This window comes from Chrysemys picta, unplaced genomic scaffold (genome assembly GCF_011386835.1).
Source record: "Chrysemys picta bellii isolate R12L10 unplaced genomic scaffold, ASM1138683v2 scaf374, whole genome shotgun sequence".
Taxonomy (NCBI): Eukaryota; Metazoa; Chordata; order Testudines; family Emydidae; genus Chrysemys; species Chrysemys picta.
In genome coordinates, this window is record NW_027053081.1 from 1 (window position 1) to 22,565 (window position 22,565).

The 22,565-nt window shown below is 52.0% G+C and overlaps 1 long non-coding RNA gene across 1 annotated transcript; it reads right to left on the reverse strand.

Moving 5' to 3' along the window:
* Positions 1-105: 105 nt before the first annotated feature.
* Positions 106-10,516, reverse strand: LOC135978662 (uncharacterized). The gene is made up of 4 exons (XR_010596042.1): positions 10,305-10,516; positions 9,022-9,135; positions 866-1,025; positions 106-184 (listed from the first exon to the last, which is right to left on the reverse strand). It is a non-coding gene; the product is annotated as an uncharacterized LOC135978662 (long non-coding RNA).
* Positions 10,517-22,565: the final 12,049 nt, after the last annotated feature.

Genomic DNA, 22,565 nt, shown 5'->3' on the forward strand with positions numbered 1-22,565 from the left:
GGGAGCGGGTTTTCTCCGCCAGAAGACTGGGCACTTCCACCTCCTGGCCTGGCCGGGAGCTCCTTCCCCGCCAGTGGGGACGGAGGGGCCGCTCTGGTCCCGGGGAAGATGGCAGCTGCTTCCCTCAGGCTCTGGGGCCACCTGCAGAGCCTTCTTCCTGAACATCCTCAGGAGCCTGGCCACCCTGGAACCGAGCGGGGAGCGGGCGTGAGTCTGGGGTCAAGGCAGCCTCTCACTAACCAGCCTGTTTGGTCCCTCCCCATCCCTGCCCCAGCCAGAGCAGCTCCTCCTCCCCCCACAGGGGTGCATCTAATGCAATCTACACGCACTGGCAGGAGTTCATTGCATGATCTGCTCCCAGCGTTCCCCCTCGTCACCTCTGAGGCTGCAATGCCCGGGGAGTCTCCTCCTTTTCCATCACTGGGCTCAGTCACTTTGGACAAGCAGCTCCCTCCTGCCGTCCCAGGCCACACTCCCCCCCAGGCTAGAGAAGGAACAGAACCCAGGAGTCTGGACTTCTCCTGGGAAACCATTCCCCAGGTCAAAGTCCCGAGGCAGAGCAAGGCCAGGACCCCCGCCTTTCCCATTGATTTCCATGCTCAGCAGCTCACAGGGTCTGGCCCAGCTCAGAGACGCTCAGCCTGGGGAACGGTCTCCCACAAGGGAAGCGTTGGGAGCCCCATTGCTGGGACCTTTCCAAACACACTGGAGACGGCTCTGGAGAAGCCCCTCCCCGGTCTGAGAGCGAGGGGCTCCTGGGGGCGGTTTGCAAATCCAATCTCCTTTGGGAGAGATTCTTTCCCCCTCTTTCTGCCTCTCCCCAGACAGACAGGGGACGCCAACGGGGAACCCTAATGCCACTCACTTGCTCTGCTGACGGAGCGATGGATGGAGGATGTTCAGTATCGTCCCTCGCCCTCCTCCTCACTCCCCAAAGCCAAGGCAGGCTGGAGAGGGTGGTGGTGACCTGAGGAGTTACCCTGCCCAGCCAGCAGGCAGGGGGATAGCACTGGGCGATCGACTGGCTGTGAAAACAAGAGTCTATCTTATTGCCAAGGGACAGAGAAACTCAGCCAGCAGCAGGGGGTGCAGAACACTGGCCTAATGCGGGGGTGACAGCACCTCCGGGATCCTGACATCCCGGCACTTTACACACCTTCCTGGAGCCTCCCAACCCCCCTGGTCTGTAGGGGCTGCTACCCCAACCCTACTGATGGGAAACAGGCCTGGGGTGGGGAAGCTACTGGCTCAGGGTCACACCAAGTGTCAGAGCCAGGGATGGGACCCAGCAGTCCTTATTTCCAGGCCCCTTCACTAACCACTGCTGCACACTCCCTCCCATAGCTGGCAATTACAACCAGGCCTTCATGTCCGGTCCCCCTGCTTTGAGAGGGAGTGTGCTCCGCTGGAGTGACTGGAGCAGGGAACTGGGAGTCAGGACTCCTGGGTTCCATTGCTGGTTTCCTATTGACCTGTGGGACTTTGGGTAAGTTGCTCCCCGCTCTAGGCTCTGTCCCCAGCAGTCAAATGGGGATTTCATACTTTCCCACTATTGGAAAGTGCTGGGAGAATCCCCCAGCAAAAGCTGCTCTGACAGTGCTAAGCAGCATCTGACCATTAGAGGTCAGAGCGCACTGCCCAGGAGGAGGAGTGTTTGGTTCTGGGCTGTTGGAGTACGGGCTTTCAACCATCTGTGCACACATATTATACTAATTGCATCTAGACCACATCTCCCTAGTTTGCTTGTGAGAATGTCCTTATTAACACCAAGATGGATCACATCTACTGTTTACCCACCTCCACTAGGCCCGTAACCCTGCCAAAGTAGGAGCTAGGATTGGTTTGGAATGATTTGTTCTTGACAAGTCCATGCTCACTAGTCCTAAGAACCAAATTGTCCTGTAGGTGCTGACAAACTGATTGTTTAATAAGGAGTTCCAGTATCTTTCCAGGTATGTTAATGGATGGGAAGACGTTCTTTTTCAGGGATCTCTGACGAGAACTGGGGCACAGCACTTAGTTTGTTGAGGCCATAAAATGGAGACAGGCACCTCTTCTCTTCTCCCAGCACCCCAGATACCTAAAAGGGTGGGACTCACATCCCTCAATGGGCTTTAAAAAAGACAATGGTTACAACGTGGCCCCAACCATTTCTGGTTTCTGCAGACTAGATGTTTTAGCAAAGTTTAGAATTCCTTGGTGCTCAACACCATGAAACTCCCCTTTCTCCTTTACAAAGGGCTTTAACGCCCCTTATCTCACCCAGGCTCTCGACTGCCCAAAGTTGGAGAATTGTCCCTGTTCCCATTGCAGAGCACTCCCCACGACACACACACAGAGTCCTCCTGGTGGTGGGAGGGGAACAGAGGAAAGGACAAAAGAAGTAAGAGATGAAGAGAAAGGAGGGAGGGATGGAGGAAAAGGTAAAACAAAAAGGACAAACCCTAATGTCCCCAGTGATTCTAAGGGACAAAATCCCAGGTGGGGAATAAAATTCGGCCACCTTAAGCTAGTGTTTTCCATGCCTAGAATTCAGCTGGCGCCAGATGCATCAGACTGAACAGGTTCCAAACCTCTCGGAGGCTCTTACCTTCTAAACAGGGACGTCTGTTTTCTAGTAAAATCAGGAAAAAGAAAGGAGAAAACTCAAAAGAGGTTCCTCCTGGCGCTCATGTACGTGACCCCTAATACTCTCTCAGTCCTCAAAGAGAGACCTCGAGAAGGAGACTTGCTGAAGGAAAGCTACAGGGGACTCTGAGGTTTCCCTGGCCCTGCGCCCCTGTCCTGCCTGGCTGATGTCAGCATCTCTCTGTGAGGTCACCACCTCCCCAGCACCTTTGACCAATAGGCTGATGTCCTGCAAAAGGCCTTTGTGATGTCACTCCCACACACACCCCTCCCCTGCAGTGCTAATGTCCTGCCGCAGGCCAGACACTTTGGAGGTTTGAGCTACTCTCTGTGGATCACCTCACTCAATGAGTGTTCATTCTAGGAAGCAAGCCGGCTAGACAGTAAAACATCAGATGCTGCTCCCAATACTACACTCGGTTTCTCAGAAATGAGTAGACTTTATGGCCAGAAGAGACAGTTAGAGCATCTAATCTGACCCCCTGCATATCACAGGCCTCCTGTCTACCACAATAGCTACTTTTGGGGTAAACACATTCCAGAAAGGCATGTAGTCTTTATTAAATGACATCAAGAGACGGAGAATCCACCACTTTCCTTGGTAGCTTCTTCCTGTGGTCAGTCATCCTCGCTGTTGAATATTTGTGCCTTATTTGTCATAGGAATTTGTCTCTTTTCACCTTCCAGCCATTCCCAAACCTCAGCCAGCATTTGTAGCTGACAAATCTCAGGAATTGTCACAGATTGCGGTGTTACTAGAGAAGGTTTTGGAATTAACTGATAAGTCACTGGGACCAGATGGCATTGACCCAAGAGTTCTGAAAGAACTCAGATGTGAAATTGCGGAACTACTAATTATGGTTTGTAACCTGTCCTTTAAATCAGCTTCTGTATCCATGACTGGAAGATAGCTAATGTAACACCAATATTTAAAAAGGGCACTATTGGTGATCCCGGCAATTACAGACCAGTAAGTCTAATGTCAGTAACGGGCAAATTAGTTGAAACAATTGTAAAGAATAAAATTGTCAGACACATAGAAGAACATAAATTGTTGGGCAAAAGTCAACATAGTTTAAGTAAAGGGAAATCATGTCTTACTAATCTATTAGAGTTCTTTGAAGGGGTCAACAAACATGTGGACAAGGGGGATCCAGTGGATATAGTGTACTTAGATTTCCAGAAAGCCTTTGACAAGGTCCCTCACCAAAGGGTCTTATGTAAATTAAGTTGTCATGGGATAAGAGGGAAGATCCTTTCATGGATTGAGAACTGGTTAAAAGACAGGGAACAAAGGGTAGGAATAAATGGTAAATTTTCAGAATGGAGAGGGGTAACTAGTGGTGTTCCCCAAGGGTCAGTCCTAGGACCAATGCTATTCAACTTATTCATAAATGATCTGGAGAAAGGGGTAAAAAGTGAGGTGGCAAAGTTTGCAGATGATACTAAAGTGCTCAAGATAGTTAAGACCAAAGCAGACTGTGAAGAACTTCAAAAAGATCTCCCAAAACTAAGTGATTGGGCAACAAAATGGCAAATGAAATTTAATGTGGACAACGTAAAGTAATGCACATTGGGAAAAATAACCCCAACTATACATACAATATGATGGGGGCTAATTTAGCTACAACGAATCAGGAAAAAGATCTTGGAGTCATCGTGGATAGTTCTCTGAAGACTTCCACGCAGTGTGCAGCGGCAGTCAAAAAAGCAAACAGGATGTTAGGAATCATTAAAAAGGGGATAGAGAATAAGACGGAGAATATCTTATTGCCCTTATATAAATCCATGGTACACCCACATCTTGAATACTGTGTACAGATGTGGTCTCCTCATCTCAAAAAAATATATACTGGCATTAGAAAAGGTTCAGAGAAGGGCAATTAAAATGATTAGAGGTTTGGAAGGGGTCCCATATGAGGAGAGATTAAAGAGGCTAGGACTTTTCAGCTTGGAAAAGAGGAGACTATGGGGGGATATGATAGAGGTATATGAAATCATGAGTGATGTGAAGAAAGTGAATAAGGAAAAGTTATTTACTTGTTCCCATAATATAAGAACTCCACTATAACCTCCCTCCAGCCTGACAGTTCACCTTTCAGTACGACCCGTTGTAGTCTCCCCTTTAACCAATTCCTTATCCACCTTTCAATTTTCATATTGATCCTCATCTTTTCCAATTTAGCTAATAATTCCCCATGTGGAACCGTATCAAATGCCTTACTGAAATCGAGGGAAATTAGATCCACTGCGTTTCCTTTGTCTAAAAAATCTGTGACCTTCTCAAAGAAGGAGATCAGGTTGGTTTGGCACGCTCTACCTTTTGTAAAGCCATGTTGTATTATGTCCCAATTACCATTGACCTCAATGTCCTTAACTACTTTCTCCTTCAAAACATTTTCTGAGACCTTGCATACTACAGATGTCAAACTAACAGGACTGTAGTTACCCAGATCACTTTTTTCCCCTTTTTTAAAGCTAGGAACTATGTTAGCAATTCTCCAGTCATACGGAACAACCCCTGAGTTTACTGATTCATTAACATTTTTTGCTAATGGGCTTGCAATTTCATATGCCAGTTCCTTTAATATTCTTGGATGAAGATTATCTGGGACCCCCGATTTAGTCCCATTAAACTGTTCGAGTTTGGCTTCTAACTCAGATGTGGTAATATCTACCTCCATATCCTCATTCCCATTTGTCATCCTACCATTATCTCTAAGCTCCTCATTAGCCTCTTAAAGATTGAGGCAAAGTATTTGTTTAGATATTGGGCCATGCCTAGATTATCCTTAACCTCCACTCCATCCTCAGTGTTTAGCGGTCCCACTTCTTTCTTTGTTTTCTTATTTATATGGCTATAGAACCTGTCACACCTTTTACTATTGGTTTGAATTCCCTTTGCAAGGTCCAACTCTACATGGCTTTCGGCCTTTCTCACTTTGTCCCTACATTTTCTGACCTCAGTAAGGTAGCTTTCCTTGCTGATCACTCCCATCTTCCACACCTTGTAGGCTTTCTGCTTTTTCTTAATCATCTCTCTGAGATGCTTGCTCATCCAACTTGGTCTACAACTCCTGCCTAAGAATTTCCCCCCCTTTCTTGGGATGCAGGCTTCTGATAGTTTCTGCAACTTTGACTTGAAGTAATTCCAGGCCTTCTCCACCTTTAGATCCACAAGTTCTTCAGTCCAATCCACTTCCCTATCTAATTTCCTTAATTTTTTAAAGTTAGCCCTTTTGAAATCAAAAACCCTAGTCACAGATCTATTTTTGTTTACCCTTCCATTTAGTTTAAACTGAATTAGCTCATGATCGCTCAAACCAAGGCTGTCCCCTACAACCATTTCTTCTAAGAGATCCTCACTACCCACACCAAATCTAAAATGCAATCCCCTCCTGTTGGTTCTTCAACTACTTGGTGAAGGAATCCATCAGCTATCACAGCTAGGAAAATCTGAGCCCTATTATATTACTAGCACTTGTCCTCCAGTCTATATCTGGGAAGTTAAAGTCTCCCATGATCACACAATTCCCATTAGTATTTACTTCATTAAAAACATTAAAGAGGTCTCTATCCCTATCCAAATCAGACTCCTGTTCTAACAGACAGCAACCCCCCCAAAGACAGGGATAGAGCCCAGAAATCGAGATGGTGGGGAAATTTCATTGAAACCGTTTCTGTCCGAAAATCCCATTCAAACTAAACCAGTTTGTTTCTTGAAATCATATCAAGTGGCATGAAAATTCTTTGCAAAAATATTTTGTTGCAAAACAAAAGCATCTTCTGTGTCACAAAAAGAACAGGAGTACGTGTTTGTCTCGTCGCACACAAAGAGGAGACACTTAGATCTCAAAAATTAGATAAGATGTTTCAGTCTGAGCTAAGTAGTTGCTGCTCTTAACAATTGCAACATAATAAAATACAAATAAAATAGACTATTTCAGCCATTCTATTATGTCCTAATCTGATCTGAGTAAACGTGATAGGACACCTCATCTTATGCACTGCTCCTAGTGACACTCTCCAATAGATCCCCATCCTCCACCTGTCGGGAGGTAGGTAGGAGCGGATTGTTATCCCTACTTGAAAGAGGGAGAAGCTAAGGCTGAGAAAGGAGAATTGACTTGTCTTAGGTCACACAGCCAGTCCGTGGCAGAGTTGGGAATAGGACCCAAGAGCCCTGATTTTCAAACTAACCATCGGATCTTGAATTTCAGACATTGAATGACCTGAATAAAGTGTTCTCAAGTGAGTTCCAGACCAGCAAGAGTTCATAGTAATTATCCAGCAAGTATTTTAGGAGAACTGGAATGGTAGAGAAAATAATGAACTGCAGAGAAGCAGCAAAATTTGTTGAACATATGACTGGTTATGACTATTTACTTGGTCTTAAAAGAAAACAACAGGGACCTGAGTCTCCTCCCTGTCAATAACCCCCTGCTCAGCCAATCAGGGTAGCGACTGAGGGGCGGGAGGATGAGGGTTCTCACCAGAGAGCCCAAAGGATGGCCCAGGTCACCGCTGGGGATCACTGTCTGAGCACTATTTCAACGCCACATTTTTCGGTGGACCTCCCACAATGGGAGTTGTAGAGCACCCCATACGACACAGACCCACCCCCCTCCTGGTGGTGGGAGGGGAACGGGGAAAGGACAAAAGAAGTAAGAGATGAAGAGAAAGGAGGGAGGGATGGAGGAAAAGGTAAAAGAAAAAGGACAAACCCTAATGTCCCCAGTGATTTTAAGGGACAAAATCCCAGGTGGGGAATAAAATTCGGCCACCTTAAGCTAGTGTTTTCCATGCCTAAAATTCAACTGGCGCCAGATGCATCAGACTGAACAGGTTCCAAACCTCTCGGAGGCTCTTACCTTCTAAACAGGGACGTCTGTTTTCTAGTGAAATCAGGAAAAAGAAAGGAGAAAACTCAAAAGAGGTTCCTCCTGGTGCTCACGTACGTGAACCCAAATACTCTCTCAGACCTCAAAGAGAGACCTCGAGAAGGAGACTTGCTGAAGCAAAGCCACAGGGGTCTCTGAGGTTTCCCTGGCCCTGCGCCCCTGTCCTGCCTGGCTGATGTCAGCATCCCTCTGTGAGGTCACCACCTCCCCTGCACCTTTGGCCAATAGGCTGAGGTCCTGAAAAAGGCCTTTGTGATGTCACTCCCACACCCACCCCTCCCCTGCAGTGTTAATGTCCTGCCGCAGGCCAGACCCTTTGGAGGTTTGAGCTACTCCCTGTGGATCACCCCGCTCAATGAGTGTTCATTCTAGGAAGCAAGCCGGCTAGACAGTAAAACATCAGAGGCTGCTCCCAATGCTACACTCGGTTTCTCTGAAATGAGTAGACTTTATGGCCGGAGGAGACAGTTAGAGCATCTAATCTGACCCCTTGCATATCACAGGCCTCCTGTCTACCACAATAGCTATTTTGGGGGCAAACACATTCCGGAAAGGCATCTTTTCTTTATTAATGACATCAAGAGATGGAGAATCCACCACTTTCCTTGGTAGCTTCTTCCTGTGGTCAATCATCCTCGCTGTTGAATATTTGTGCCTTATTTGTCATAGGAATTTGTCTCTTTTCACCTTCCAGCCATTGGGTCTTGTTCTGCCTTTCTCTGCTCGATTAAAGAGCCCTTTAATACCCAGTATTTTCTCTCCATTAAGGCACTTCAACACTTCAATGAAGTCCCCTTCAATCTTCTTTTGATAAGCTAAACAGGTTAAGCTCTTTCAATAGCTCACTAGAAGGCATTTTTCTCCAGCCCTCAGAACATTTGATGGCTCTTTGCTGCCCCAGCTCCAATTTCTAGGACCATCTTTTTCAAAGGAGGACACCAAGACTGGAGGCATTATTCCAATAGCAGTCTCACTGCTGCTGTGTCACCTCCCTATCCTACTCACGGCTCTGCTCCTACGTCTAATGATGGCTTTAGCCCTGTTCACCACAGCATCACACTGGGAGCTCATGTTGAGTGGCTTCTCCACTCTGGCCCCTAAATCCTTTTCAGAGTCACTGCTTTCCTGGATCCACGTCCCCATTCTGGAGGTGTGGCCGGCGTGCCTTGTTGCCACGTATAGGACCTTGCATTGGGCTCTGCTCAAACTTGTTTTCTTTGAATGGGTCCAGCTGGCCGAATGAGCCAGATCGCTCTGTATCACTGCCCTCTCGCCATCAGGAATTACCACTCTGCCTGTATTTTGTCACCCCCCAATCTTATCCGCAGTGATTCTATGTTTTCTCCCAATTCATTGATAACAATTATTTTAAAAAATTAGTCCTTGAGAGCTTCTTCAGACCCTTAGTACCCAGGACCTGCTCCCCACATCACAGTGAGAAATGCTGTCCAGCCCTGCTGGTACAGAGGGGATAAGCACAGAACAAAGGTACCTTTAGGAGCTGTGTTATCCATAGGCTCTGAACAACATGTGGGGGTCAGCAGATTACAAACGCACGACAGACCTGTAGTGTAGACAGGTCCCAACTGTGTCTCGGTTTCCCACCCTGTAAAATGGGGAGAAGAAACAAAACCTTGATTAGCTCCATTTGATAGCTGGGGAAACCGAGGCACCCAGCGGTGCAGAGACTCGCTCATGGTCCCAAAGCCAGGAATAGAAAACAGCAGATCTGATAGCCAGGCCTGGGACCTAACCCTGGTTTTCCTGGCCTTGCTGCTCTAAGTTTAGTCACAGCCGCCATGTCTTTTCCCCCGTGTCCCTTAAGCCCACGTCACTGCAGAAGAGAGATTTTCTGGTAGCCAGCTGGCTCTCCTGCATGTGGATGTCGTTCCAAAAGACGTGCTCTGGCTCAGTCCCATGCTATGGTTGGCTGAAGGAACCACTTGGTCACATTCTAGCCCTGAGTTATACAGCAGGGGCGACTAGATGCACATAATGGTCCTTTCTGACCTGAACCTCTATCAATCGCTACATTTTCTGCTGCTAGGAAGAGAACTCTGGACCTATTTTCTCTCATTCACTTTCAGTCGGAATAATTTCAATCCAGGCCAAAGGATTTCCTCTTCCATTGTGTCTTCAGCACCTTTGGGAGCAACCAGTTACTGTTACCCACAGGTTTCCAGTTTCCACCTGTCCCTGGGTGAGATGGCCAGGAACGGGGTTGGAGCTCAACTGCACCTAGCCCAGGTGATGCAGCTCCCTAGGGCGAAGGGAAGAAGTGTTGGGGTCACGTGACAAGAAGCAGCCTGTGACTAGGACCCAGGCCTGCTGAGAGATAGAAGGGCAGCCTGTGCTCAGCCAGGAGAGAGACCCCAAGGGAAGCAGGCATGGGAGGGTCTTGGAGCGTCCTTTAAAGGTCAGGGACAAGCTGGGAAGGGGCCAGGCTGAGCACTAAGGACAAGGCCCTAGGAGGGAAAGACAGGGCAGTTTAGGAGATGGGGCAGATAGTCCAGTTGGTTTCGGCTCCCAGGACCAGACACCCAGAGGTGAAGGTGATTGTCGGGGCTTCTGTCCTTCTTCCCCAGTGTAGATTTGATAGTGGAGAAGACTGATGCCGTAAGGGGGAAGTGAGTTACCCCAAGGTCACCCAGTGAGTTTATATCACAAATGCATACTCGGAAGGATCCAATAGAAACATGGATTTTCCAGTCTCTTCTTTCTAGGAGTCCCCAGGGCTAAGGTAAAACCCCTGCGGCCCCTCCCCATTCTGCTCACCTCCAAGATGTGCTGGAGTTTGTCTGTGCTGGGGGGTGCTGTCAGCAGGATCGAGAGCTCGTCATCCATGTTCTCTGGGCAGACCTTGCTCAGAGCCTGCCAGCGGAGGGAGACCAGGGGTCAGGAGCCTGCATTAGCACCGGTGTGCCATTGACCAAGAGCTGGCTGAGGTAAGCGCCGCCTGGCCGGAGCTCGCACCCAGAAACCCTGCCCCAGGTCGGAACCCCCTCCCACACCCAAATTCCCTCCCAGACCTCACACCCGGCACCCCAACCCCCTGCCCCAGGTCGGAACCCCCTCCTGTACCCTAATCCCGCCCAGACCCCACACCCCCACCCCAATCCCCTACCCCAGCCCTGAGCCCCCTCCCGCACCCAAACTCCCTCCCAGACTCTGCACCCCAACCCTCTGCCCCAGCCCGGATCCCCCTCTGGCACCCCAACCCCCTAATCTCCAGCCCAATCCCAGAGCCCGCATCCCCACCGGAGCCCTCACCCCTCCCTGCACTCCAACCCCCAGCTCCAGCCCAGTGAAAGTGAGTGAGGGTGTGAGAGTGAGCGACTGAGAGAGGTGGGCTGGGCTGGAGTGAGTGGGGGTGGGGCCGTAGAGAAGGGCATGAAAGGGGTTGGATCAAGGGCTTTTGGTTTTGTGCAAGTAGAAAGTTGGCAACCCTACTTAAGGACCTTTGAAAAACAGCCTCCTTAGCACCGCTCCTGATACCAGGGGCCAAGGCGCCCCCGGACATGAGAACCACAATAGGCCAGAGCAAAACGCTGCGTTAGAAATCGGAGCTCAGGCTGCCAAGCGAACGATAGCTGACAGCTGACAGACAGGAGATGCGGGAATTAAGTTTGTGCCTTCAGCCAGCAACTGGTGTTCATCCGTTTGCACCACACACACACCTGTAGGCAGGGCCACTATTTCCTTGTCTGTCTGCCTGTTTAGCGTCTCTCGGTCCTTACTGTGCCCATCACCGTGGTGTCTGAGTGGCAAACCAAGGGTTTGACGTGTGCATATGAAACTGCCTGACTGGAAGGACGTGGTTTGGTGTGGATCAGTGAGTGCTGGGGCGATTGGTGGCAGAAGGCTCTGAGGGCCTGGCTCATTCCGACCTGGCTCATTCCAATGGCTTCTACAGTTGAGAGCAGCCCAGTCTCCTTCCTGGGTCCGACGCAAACCAGGAAGTACAGGACCACGGTTAATAAGAACAGCTCAAAAGATCATTTTCGCTGACCCAGCCCTGCACAGATTTCCAGCTTAGGTTTGCATTTTCAGCAAAAGTTCTTCTTGATTATTTTCTCCCAACCCACTTCTGCCTCCATAATAGCCAGCCACCCCGTCAGTCGCATCCTGGGGCGCTCCAGGGACAGCGTATGTGCGTGTATGTGTACGTCTGTATATATATGTATGTGTACATGTGCGTATGTATGTGTGTACATGTATGTGCACATGAGTGTGTGCACGTGAGTGTGTGTGTGTATGTGTGTACATGTACCCCAGTCAGATGTATACATCTGGATTTCCTTTGAAAGAATTTTCAAATTGAGCTGATCAAGTGCAATGGCAAAGCACCCAATTCCTCTGCCCCCCCCAACTGCCTTCGCTGCTTTAACGTACAACCTGCTCCGCTGGCACCTCTGACTCCTGAAAGCCCTAACGCTCCCGGGGAGCAGGCCGTGCCCTGCCCTGCCCTGGCTGCCCCGGGTGTTACCTCGGAGGGAATCGTTCCAGATTCCAATGAGTGGCAGGTCCAGGGAAGAGCCTTATCTGGGGGGAGGCTGTACCAGACCCGCCCGACCCAGGCAGGCTCCCAGGTATTCTCTGCTCGGGGCTGATAGGGCTTCTTAGCAGTTTCTCTCCAAACAAATTCCAGTTCAAGACACCTGAGAGCTCCACAGCAGAGCAGCATCCCCAGAGCGCAGCAGGGCGGGGGTTAGGGGGAGCAGTCGGTAGCAGCACCTGCCCCTCGTACGGCAGGAGCGAGAAGTGCCAGCCTCTCTGAACAGAGCAGCAGCGTTCAGCCTGGGCCAGACGTGCTGCAGTGATGGGTAAGAGCTGGCTCGGAGAGCCAGAGGGTCTGTGGGGCAGCTCTGGGCCCTTCTGCTCCGCACTAGAGCCGGGTGGGCGTGTTCAGCTGGGATTGGAACCCACCAGCACTTGTGGGTATGAATGCGGGGCTGGAACGCAACGTGGGGCTCTCCCACCTCGCCCGGGGGTGACTGGGGGGAAGGGCAGAGAGACACCTGGGCTGAGACTCAGAGGAGCAGAGACCCCAGCTCCAGGGAGACAGTCACTCCTGCCCAGCCGGGTTAAATTGCCCAGCTGTGTGACAGCGCCCCCATCCCCGAGGGGTTCCCCCCCCGGTATGTCACAGCAGGGTAATGTGCGTACTGAACGGCAGGGGTTGCCAGAGACTGGCTGGGAGAGGCCTTTGGGGATGGAGGAAGCAGCACTAAGGTACATGCCAACCTCCCTACAGAGGAGGGGCCGTGCCCCGCAGGTGTGGGGCAGGGAGCTGGGACACTGCACGGTGGGTCATTGCTGGCCCAGGCCCTTCCTAGCTGGAGGCCGAGGCATTTCCTTCAGGTCACCTTCCACTGCAGCTTGGCCACGGGCCCCCATAGCCACTAGCCCAGCCAGGGATCCCAAGTGGGGATTGTCACGGCTGGCTCCTCCCTGCCGCCAGCAGCTCTTCACTGCCAGGGAATTCCGGAAATCCTGTGCGCCCCTCCCCCACCCACCTCCTGGGGCTGTGAGTGCCCCCCCCGGACAGCCCCCCCCGCCAGAGCTCTGAGTGCCCCTGGTCAGTCCCTCCCCTCAGCCCCCCCCCCCACTTTCTGGGGCTCTGAGTGCCCTCAGCCAGTCCCCCTCCCACACCCCGGGGCTGAGTGACCTTGGCCAACCCCCGTCCCTTCAGGAGGAACTCCCAGTACCCACCCAGCTCCCACACCTCAGGGTTCCCCTCCCTGCGGCGCTGTGGCCATACCCCGACCAGGGCCGGCTTTAGGCCAATTCAACCAATTCCCCTGAATCGGGCCCCGGGCCCAAGCCCCGGTACGGTGTACCGGCAAGAGCCGGTGCGCTGTACCAGGGTGGCTCGGCTTCCCCAGGGGGCAATTTAAAGGACCTAGGGCTCCCAGCAGGGGCCGGAGCCCCAGGCCCTTTAAGTTGCCACCAGCCCCGCACTGCTGGAGCCCTGGGGTAGGGCTGCGGGGCTCTGGAGGCTATTTAAAAAGTCCGGGGCTCCCGCTGCCTCTACCAACCCGGCCCTTTAAATAGCCACTGGAGCCCCGCTGCTTCCCCAGAGCTCCCGCGGCTATTTAAAGGGCCGGGGCGATAGAAGCAGGGGAGCCCTGGGCCCTTTAAATAGCCCCCAGAGCCCTGGGATAGCGGGGGGCTCAGGGGCTATTTAAAGGGCCGGGGCTCCAGCTGCCTCTGCTGCACCCCGTCCCCGCACCAGCCCTGCCCCCCTGCCCTGCCTGCAGCCAGCCCTGCCCCCCTGCCCACAGCCAGCCTCTGCCGCACCCCCTGCCCTGTCTCCAGGCAACCCCTGCCGCACCCCCCTGCGGCCCTGCCCAAAGCCAGCCAGCCCCACACACCCCTGTCTCCAGCCAGCCCCGCACCCCTTGCCCTGCCTGCAGCCAGACCCTACCTCCAGTGAGCCCCTGCCCTGCCTCCAGCCAGCCCCATGTCCACTGGTGCCCTGCAGTTCCCAGGGCAGTAACCCTGCACACCTGCTTCAATGAGGGGGGCAGGGAGCAGCTGGGACCCACACATGTGCACACCACTAGGGTGACCAGACAGCAAGTGTGAAAAATCGGGACAGGGGGTGGGGGATAATAGGATCCTATAAGAAAAAGACCCAAAAATCGGGACTGTCCCTAGAAAATCAGGACATCTGGTCACCCTAGCACACCCCCAGGGAGTGGCGGGGACCCACACACGAGAAACGGAGCTCATTAATAACCGATCAACAGCATATATGATGCAATGTACAGAATATATAATTTTATTATTTATATAGTTATGGAAAGTAAATAATACATGGAAGAAATGAAAGGCTTTTTTTTACATTTTTTTTTTTTGTTAGTCATCCCTGCCGGGGCCCCGCCAAAAATGTTCGAATTGGGCCCCGCCCTTCCTAAAGCCGGCCCTGCTGGAGAGAACAGGAGGATTCAGTCAGCAGGGGCTGCCGATCCGTCCCATTCACCACGGCTGCCATCCTGCGGCTTCAGCATTAGTGGCTGGGGTGACTTGGGGAAAGGTCTCAACCTCCCCACATCCCACTTCACTGCTGCCAGAATCCCTCCTGCCCCCCCGCTACAGTCCCCTCCCTACCCAACCTGGGTGGGGCTGGAGGAGAGGGGTCTGAGAACTTGAGCTGTGGATTGGAGGTGGAACAGCTGTCAGGGGCACTGAGTGGGAGGTGGCAGGAGCTCCCCGTACAAGGAGGGGGGTTGCCACTGGAGGTCACTAGGAAGGACAACAAGACTCCATCCTGGGGGTCAGGAGGGGGAATCCATCCCTCAGAGGTGGGCAGGGGCTGGGTGGAAATGCTGCTGGTTCCAGGGGCCGTTAATCCCCCCTGATTCCTCGGAGGCGTCTGAGTCTCAGACAGGTTCTCGTTCCCTTGCAGCAGGAGGACGTCACGGCCAATGTGATGCACCAGCTCCGTATCATGCGGCACTTGCGCCAGGTGCCCGAGGCGCTGCAGGGCCTGTGCCTCTGAGGCCACCAGCAACTCCCGCTCCCTGCTGCAGGTACTGCTCTGGCTCTCTGTAAATGGGGAGCTAGTGGAAGGGGAAATGGAGCCCCCTGGCACTCACAGAAAGCTGATTACAGAATGAGCCCGAACTGAGAGGCACCATATCCGCCCTCCTAAAGAGCCAGACTTCAGTGGTGATACAGCCCAGCTGGGGTAGCAACAGGATTGAGAACGAGGTAGGAAGTTCAGAACAGCAAGGAAAGCCTGGAGGGGAACTTGAGAAGAGAGGTTGGAAAAGTGCAGCAAAGAGAAAGGAGCAGACCTAGCTGTTGGGTCCAGGGCCCTGGGCTGCTATCAATGTCAGGGTGGGACTGGGTTCCCCTACCGGCCCCAGAGGAGGCGGCGTACACGCACCTGGAGAGGGTTCCCAAGCCCAGCAAGGGGGCTACAGGCTGAGCAAGTGCCCCAGCGATGGCAGAAGGACTTCTGTCTGTGGAAAGACCTCTTTGGACTTTTAGTGTGAGGCAAGCTGGGCCCCAGAAGGGTGGACTAAAGGTGGTGACCTGGCCGGAGTTACCAGGCAGAGAAACTGCCGTGGTGCTGGAGCGACCATGGATGGGGGACGCTAGCCCAGCGAGAGGGCTGTGATGCCATGCCTGGCTGCCGGGGGGCACCTAACGATGAGTAGATTCATTTATGATTAGCATAGTTGGCAGGATTGAGTTCCCCCTGTGATCTCTGAGGGAAGTCTTGGTTGCTGAAGGAATCATAGAATATCAGGGTTGGAAGGGACCTCCGGAGGTCATCTAGTCCAACCCCCTGCTCAAAGCAGGACCAATCCCCAGACAGTTTTTTGCCCTGATCCCTAAATGGCCCCCTCAAGGATTGAGCTCACAACCCCGGGTTTAGCAGGCCAATGCTCAAACCACTGAGCTATCCCTCCCCCAAGCAGGTGTATCAAGGGACCAAGCTGGTCGCTGCATTTCCCACTTCAGTTCCAGGGACTGGCTAAGCAGTCAAAGCAGATCTAGGGGTTTCTCCAGCAGCTCCTAGAAAACCAACAGACGCAGAAGGAAGTGCAGGTGGAGCTACAGACGCAGCAGCAGCAATACCTGTGAGAGATCCTGCAAAGGGAAATCAACCCAGGATCTGCTATGCCCATGGACAAAAAGAGCAGAGAAGGAGAGCATGCCTGGGCTGTGCTGAGAAGGTTAGCCCAGGGAGAAGGGCATGAGAAAGTGTACAAACGTGGCCTAATGCCAAGATGGGAGCAAGAGTTCTTTGTTTTGGGGGCAGAGAAGCAGGCCATATCAAAAGACACGGCCTGCTTAGGAAATTGCTGAGTGGCTGAACGAGGGGCCAGGGCCCTAAGAAGTTAGAAAGAAAGGAGAAGGTGTCCTCTGACACAAACCCCCATGAGGCAGGCAAGGTGGAGGTGGCTGGGGTGGCCATGGACCTTGCAGACCCTCCACCAACACACCCTGTCGGGTGCTGCGGGGAGATGAAGGACGAAATGATTGGCCCAGAGATGAAGCAGACTGGAGGAGGGACAAACACAAGGGTGGAGCAGTCCATGGTGGGTTCTCAGACCCTGACCGAAAAGGTTTTGGCCTATGCAGCGGCAGTAGCAAAAAGGCAACAGAAGACGCTAAAGGCTTCAGAACAGGCTCTGCAAGCAGCTGTTCATGAGACTGAGTGGCTGCAGGAAGAGCGTCGGGATACTGCAGAAGAGAAGGTTTGCCCCGAGCGAGCTGGCAGTGGTGCTGCAGACACTGCGCACAGGCTGTACAAGCGCGCAGCCGGTGACGGCGATGAGATGAGGAGGGATGAAGCTTGGAGAAGAATAGAACTTGCCCCCGCGTGGGCCAGGTTCTAAGGAGGAGGGTATATAACGGGGGGCTTGGCCTGTGGGCTATAAAGCCTGGAGCTAGGCCAAATGGATTACAGAGTGAGCTCCAGCTGAGGGGAAACCAGGGGAAACCGCAACAAAGGTACAGGAGCAGGCCTAGCTGTTGGGTACAGGGCCTTGGGGCAGAACCTAGAATCCAGGGTAGGACTGGTTCTCCCACGGTCTCTAAGGAAGGGGATGTACAGGGCCATAGGAAGGGCTACCAAGGCCAGCAAGGGCAGGCCGAGCCAAAGTCAGGCTGAGGAAAAGCCCCCAAGGGACCGAGGATCTTGTTTCAGTTACAGACATTTTTTGACTTTTCGTTTGGGATGAGCGAGACCCAGGAAGGAGTGGGACTAAAAGATGGTCGCCTGGCCGAAGGGCTGAGTTCCCAGCCAGAAACCTGCTGGCGGGCGTGCTAGCCCAAGAAATCTGTGACCCCAGGCCTTGAAGGAAGGGGCACCTATCGGTGAGTGAACTCTGTTACAAGCCTGCTTCCATTGTGGAAACAGCCTGGTATTGGAGAGTGGTGGGGATGGCCTGTGGGCGAGGATGGCTGGAGGGGTTATACAGGAGGGGCAGCAGCGTCCAGTGAGGAGATCAGGGAATGGGTTGTTTGCAGTCCTGCCACTGAGCGGTAACGTGATCCTGGCCAGGTCACTCTCCCACCTGGTGCCTCACTTTCTCTATCTTTGAAATGGGGATCATCCCGACCCACATTAAGAAAGGGTTTGATCCTCTGCTCTTGCTTCCCAAATCCCTGCCCTCCTAGCCCCACACAGGCCTCTGCCCTGTTGCTCAAACTCCCATGCACATGTTAGTGCCTGTGTCACCCCCGCAACTGCAAGGTCTCATGTACAGTCTCCTGCCAGCAAACTGAAGCTGCCACTAGATCCAGAATAGGAATCGCAGTTCCTGTGCGCTGCCCTGAATGGAGTCTAGACCCTGGGCATGGGGAAGGCCAACGCTCACATCCAGGTAGATCATCAACCTACTCCTCTGTCCCAGGAGCAGGAAGGCCTGTGGTTCGTGCTCCCTTCGGTAGCTGGAGCTGCTGAGTTGGGAGTGTGGTGGGTAGAGATGGGAACAGGCCATAGGATGAATCAAGTGTCAGGGGGAGACTCCCTGTGTGTGGGAGATGATGTTGCCCCTCTGTGGGGAATCCCTTCCTTGCAGATGCTGGGCTTTGGGTGCTGGACTCTGCCAGGAAGCCCAGCTCCCATCCCTAGCAGCTTGGCTGTTCCCTACACTGCTGTGCACCAGGCCCTCTGCAGAGAGCTGCTCTGGGCAAGGACTACAGAGCCTGCTGTCATCCTGGCAGGAGTCACCCCAGGTTCCATAATCCTGACCCCTGGTCTCCCTCCGCTGGCAGGCTCTGAGCAAGGCCTGCCCAGAGAACATGGATGACGAGCTCTCGATCCTGCTGACAGCACCCCCCAGCACAGACAAACTCCAGCACATCTTGGAGGTGAGCAGAATGGGGAGGGGCCGCAGGGGTTTTACCTTAGCCCTGGGGACTCCTAGAAAGAAGAGACTGGAAAATCCATGTTTCTATTGGATCCTTCCGAGTATGCATTTGTGATATAAACTCACTGGGTGATCTTGGGGTAACTCACTTCCCCCTTACGGCATCAGTCTTCTCCACTATCAAATCTACACTGGGGAAGAAGGACAGAAGCCCCGACAACCACCTTCACCTCTGGGTGTCTGGTCCTGGGAGCCGAAACCAACTGGACTATCTGCCCCATCTCCTAAACTGCCCTGTCTTTCCCTCCTAGGGCCTTGTCCTTAGTGCTCAGCCTGGCCCCTTCCCAGCTTGTCCCTGACCTTTAAAGGACTCTCCAAGCCCCTCCCATGCCTGCTTCCCTTGGGGTCTCTCTCCTGGCTGAGCACAGGCTGCCCTTCTATCTCTCAGCAGGCCTGGGTCCTAGTCACAGGCTGCGTCTTGTCACGTGACCCCCACACTTATTCCCTTCACCCTAGGGAGCTGCATCACCTGGGCCAGGTGCAGTTGAGCTCCAACCCCTTTCCTGGCCATCTCACCCAGGGACAGGTTGAAACTGGTAACCTGTGGGTAACAGTAACTGGTTGCTCCCAAAGGTGCTGAAGACACAATGGAAGAGGAAATCCTTTGGCCTGGATTGAAATTATTCCGACTGAAAGTGAATGAGAGAAAATAGGTTCAGAGTTCTCTTCCTAGCAGCAGAAAATGTAGCGATTGATAGAGGTTCAGGTCAGAAAGGACCATTATGTGCATCTAGTCGCCCCTCCTGTATAACTCAGGGCCTAGAACGTCACCAAGTGGTTCCTTCAGCCAACCATAGCATGGGACTGAGCCAGAGCACGTCTTTTGGAACGACATCCACATGCAGGAGAGCCAGCTGGCTACCAGAAAATCTCTCTTCTGCAGTGACGTGGGGTTAAGGGACACGGGGGAAAAGACATGGCGGCTGTGACTAAACTTAGAGCAGGGTGGGAAACCGAGACACAGTTGGGACCAGTCTACACCAGGTCTGTCGTGCATTTGTAATCTGCTGACCCCCACATGTTGTTCAGAGCCTATGGCCAACACAGCTCCTAAAGGTACCTTTGTTCTGTGCTTATCCCCTATGTACCAGCAGGGCTGGACGGCCTTTCTCACGGTGCAGTGGGGAGCAGATCCTGGGTACTAAGGGTCTGAAGAAGCTCTCAAGGACTAATTTTTTAAAATAATTGTTATCAATGAATTGGGAGAAAACATACAATCACTGCGGATAAGATTGGGGGGTGACAAAATACAGGCAGAGTGGTAATTCCTGATGGCGAGAGGGCAGTGATATACAGCGATCTGGCTCATTCGGCCAGCTGGACCCATTCAAAAAAAACAAGTTTGAGCAGAGCCCAATGCAAGCTCCTATACGTAGCCACAAGGCACGCCGGCCACACCTCCAGAATGGGGACGTGTATCCAGGAAAGCAGTGTCTCTGAAAAGCATTTAGGGGCCAGAGTGGAGAAGCCACTCAACATGAGCTCCCAGTGTGATGCTGTGCTGAACAGGGCTAAAGCCATCATTAGACGTAGGAGCAGAGCCATGAGTAGGATAGGGAGGTGACACAGCAGCAGTGAGACTGCTATTGGAATACTGCCTCCAGTTTTGGTGTCCTCCTTTGAAAAAGATGGTCCTAGAAATTGGAGCTGGGGCAGCAAAGAGCCACCAAATGTTCTGAGGGCTGGAGAAAAATGCCTTCTAGTGAGCTATTGAAAGAGCTCAACCTGTTTAGCTTATGAAAAGAAGATTGAAAGGTGACTTCACGGAAGTGTTGAAATGCCTTAATGGAGGGAAAATATTGGGTATTAAAGGGCTCTTTAATCGAGCAGAGAAAGGCAGAACAAGACCCAATGGCTGGAAGGTGAAAAGAGACAAATTCCTATGACAAATAAGGCACAAATATTCAACAGCGAGGATGATTGACCACAGGAAGAAGCTACCATGGAAAGTGGTGGATTCTCCATCTCTTGATGTCATTTAATAAAGACTAGATGCCTTTCCGGAATGTGTTTGCCCCAAAAGTAGCTATTGTGGTAGACAGGAGGCCTGTGATATGCAGGGGGTCAGATTAGATGCTCTAACGGTCTCTGCTGCCCATAAAGTCTACTCATTTCTGAGAAACCGAGTGTAGCATTGGGAGCAGCCTCTGCTTATTAAACAATCAGTTTGTCAGCACCTGCAGGACAATTTGGTTCTTAGGACTAGTGAGCATGGACTTGTCAAGAACAAATCATTCCAGACCAATCCTAGCTCCTTCTTTGGCAGGGTTAGGGGCCTAGTGGAGGTGGGTAAACAGTAGATGTGATCTATCTTGGTGTTAATAAGGCTTTTGACACACTCCCATAGGACATTCTCACAAGCAAACAGATGCTGCTTAGCACTGTCAGAGCAGCTTTTGCTGGGGGATTCTCCCAGCACTTTCCAATAGTGGGAAAGTATGAAATCCCCATTTGACTGCTGGGGACAGAGCCTAGAGGGGGCAGCAACTTACCCCAAGTCCCACAGGTCAATAGGAAACCAGCAATGGAACCCTGGAGTCCTGACTCCCAGTTCCCTGCTCCAATCACTCCAGCGGAGCACACTCCCTCTCAAAGCAGGGGGACCGGACATGAGGGCCTGGTTGTAATTGCCAGCTGTGGGAGGGAGTGTGCAGCAGTGGTTAGTGAAGGGGCCTGGAAATAAGGACTGCTGGGTCTATTGGAGAGTGTCACTAGGAGCAGTGCATAAGATGAGGTGTCCTATCATGTTTACTCAGATCAGATTAGGACATAATAGAATGGCTGAAATAGTTTATTTTATTTGTATTCTATTATTTTGCAATTGTTAAGAGCAGCAACTACTCAGCTCAGACTGAAGCATCTTATCTAATTTTTGAGATCTAAGTGTCTCCTCTTTGAATGCCACGAGACAAGTTAACACATTGTGACAAAGAATTTACTTGCCACTTGTTATGATTTCAAGAAACAAACTGGTTTAGTTTGAATAGGATTTTCGGTCAGAAACGGTTTCAATGAAATTTCCCCACCATCTCGATTCCTGGGCTCTTTCTCTGCCTTTCGGGGGGGGGGGGGTTTGCTGTCTGTTAGAACAAGGGTCTGATTTGGATAGGGATAGAGACCTCTTCAATGTTTTTAATGAAGTAAATACTAATGGGAATTGTGTGATCATGGGAGACTTTAACTTCCCAGATATAGACTGGAGGACAAGTGCTAGTAATATAATAGGGCTCAGATTTTCCTAGATGTGATAGCTGATGGATTCCTTCACCAAGTAGTTGCTGAACCAACAAGAGGGGATGCCATTTTAGATTTGGTTTTGGTGAGTAGTGAGGATCTCTTAGAAGAAATGGTTGTAGGGGACAGCCTTGGTTTGAGCGATCATGAGCTAATTCAGTTTAAACTAAATGGAAGGGTAAACAAAAATAGACAGTAAAACAGCAGAGGCTGCTCCCAATGCTACACTCGGTTTCTCAGAAATGAGTAGACTTTATGGGCAGAAGAGACCGTTAGAGCATCTAATCTGACCCCCTGCATATCACAGGCCTTTCTGCACCATATGGGGCAGGCAGAACTCTGCCTGGGCGCAGGGGGAATGGGATGGGGGTAGATCAAGGAAAGGGGGGAGGGGAATGTGTGTGGGGGAAAGAGCTCCTGTCCCAGATGAAGGAATTTGGGGGCAGAGGAAAGGACCCTGCTCCACAGAGAGGGGAGAGGGTTTCTGTGAGTGCCAGGGGGCTCCATTTCCCCTTCCACTAGCTCCCCATTTACAGAGAGCCAGAGCAGTACCTGCAGCAGAGAGCGGGAGTTGCTGGTGGCCTCAGAGGCACAGGCCCTGCAGCGCCTCGGGCACCTGGCGCAAGTGCCGCATGATACGGAGCTGGCGCATCACATTGGCCGTGACGTCCTCCTGCTGCAAGGGAACGAGAACCTGTCTGAGACTCAGACGTCTCCGAGGAACCAGGGGAGATTAACGGTCCCTGGAACCAGCAGCATTTCCACCCAGCCCCTGCCCACCTCTGAGGGATGGATTCCCCCTCCTGACTCCCAGGATGGAGTCTTGTTGTCCTTCCTAGTGACCTCCAGTGGCAACCCCCCTCCTTGTACGGTGAGCTCCTGCCACTTCCCCTTCAGTGCCCCTGAC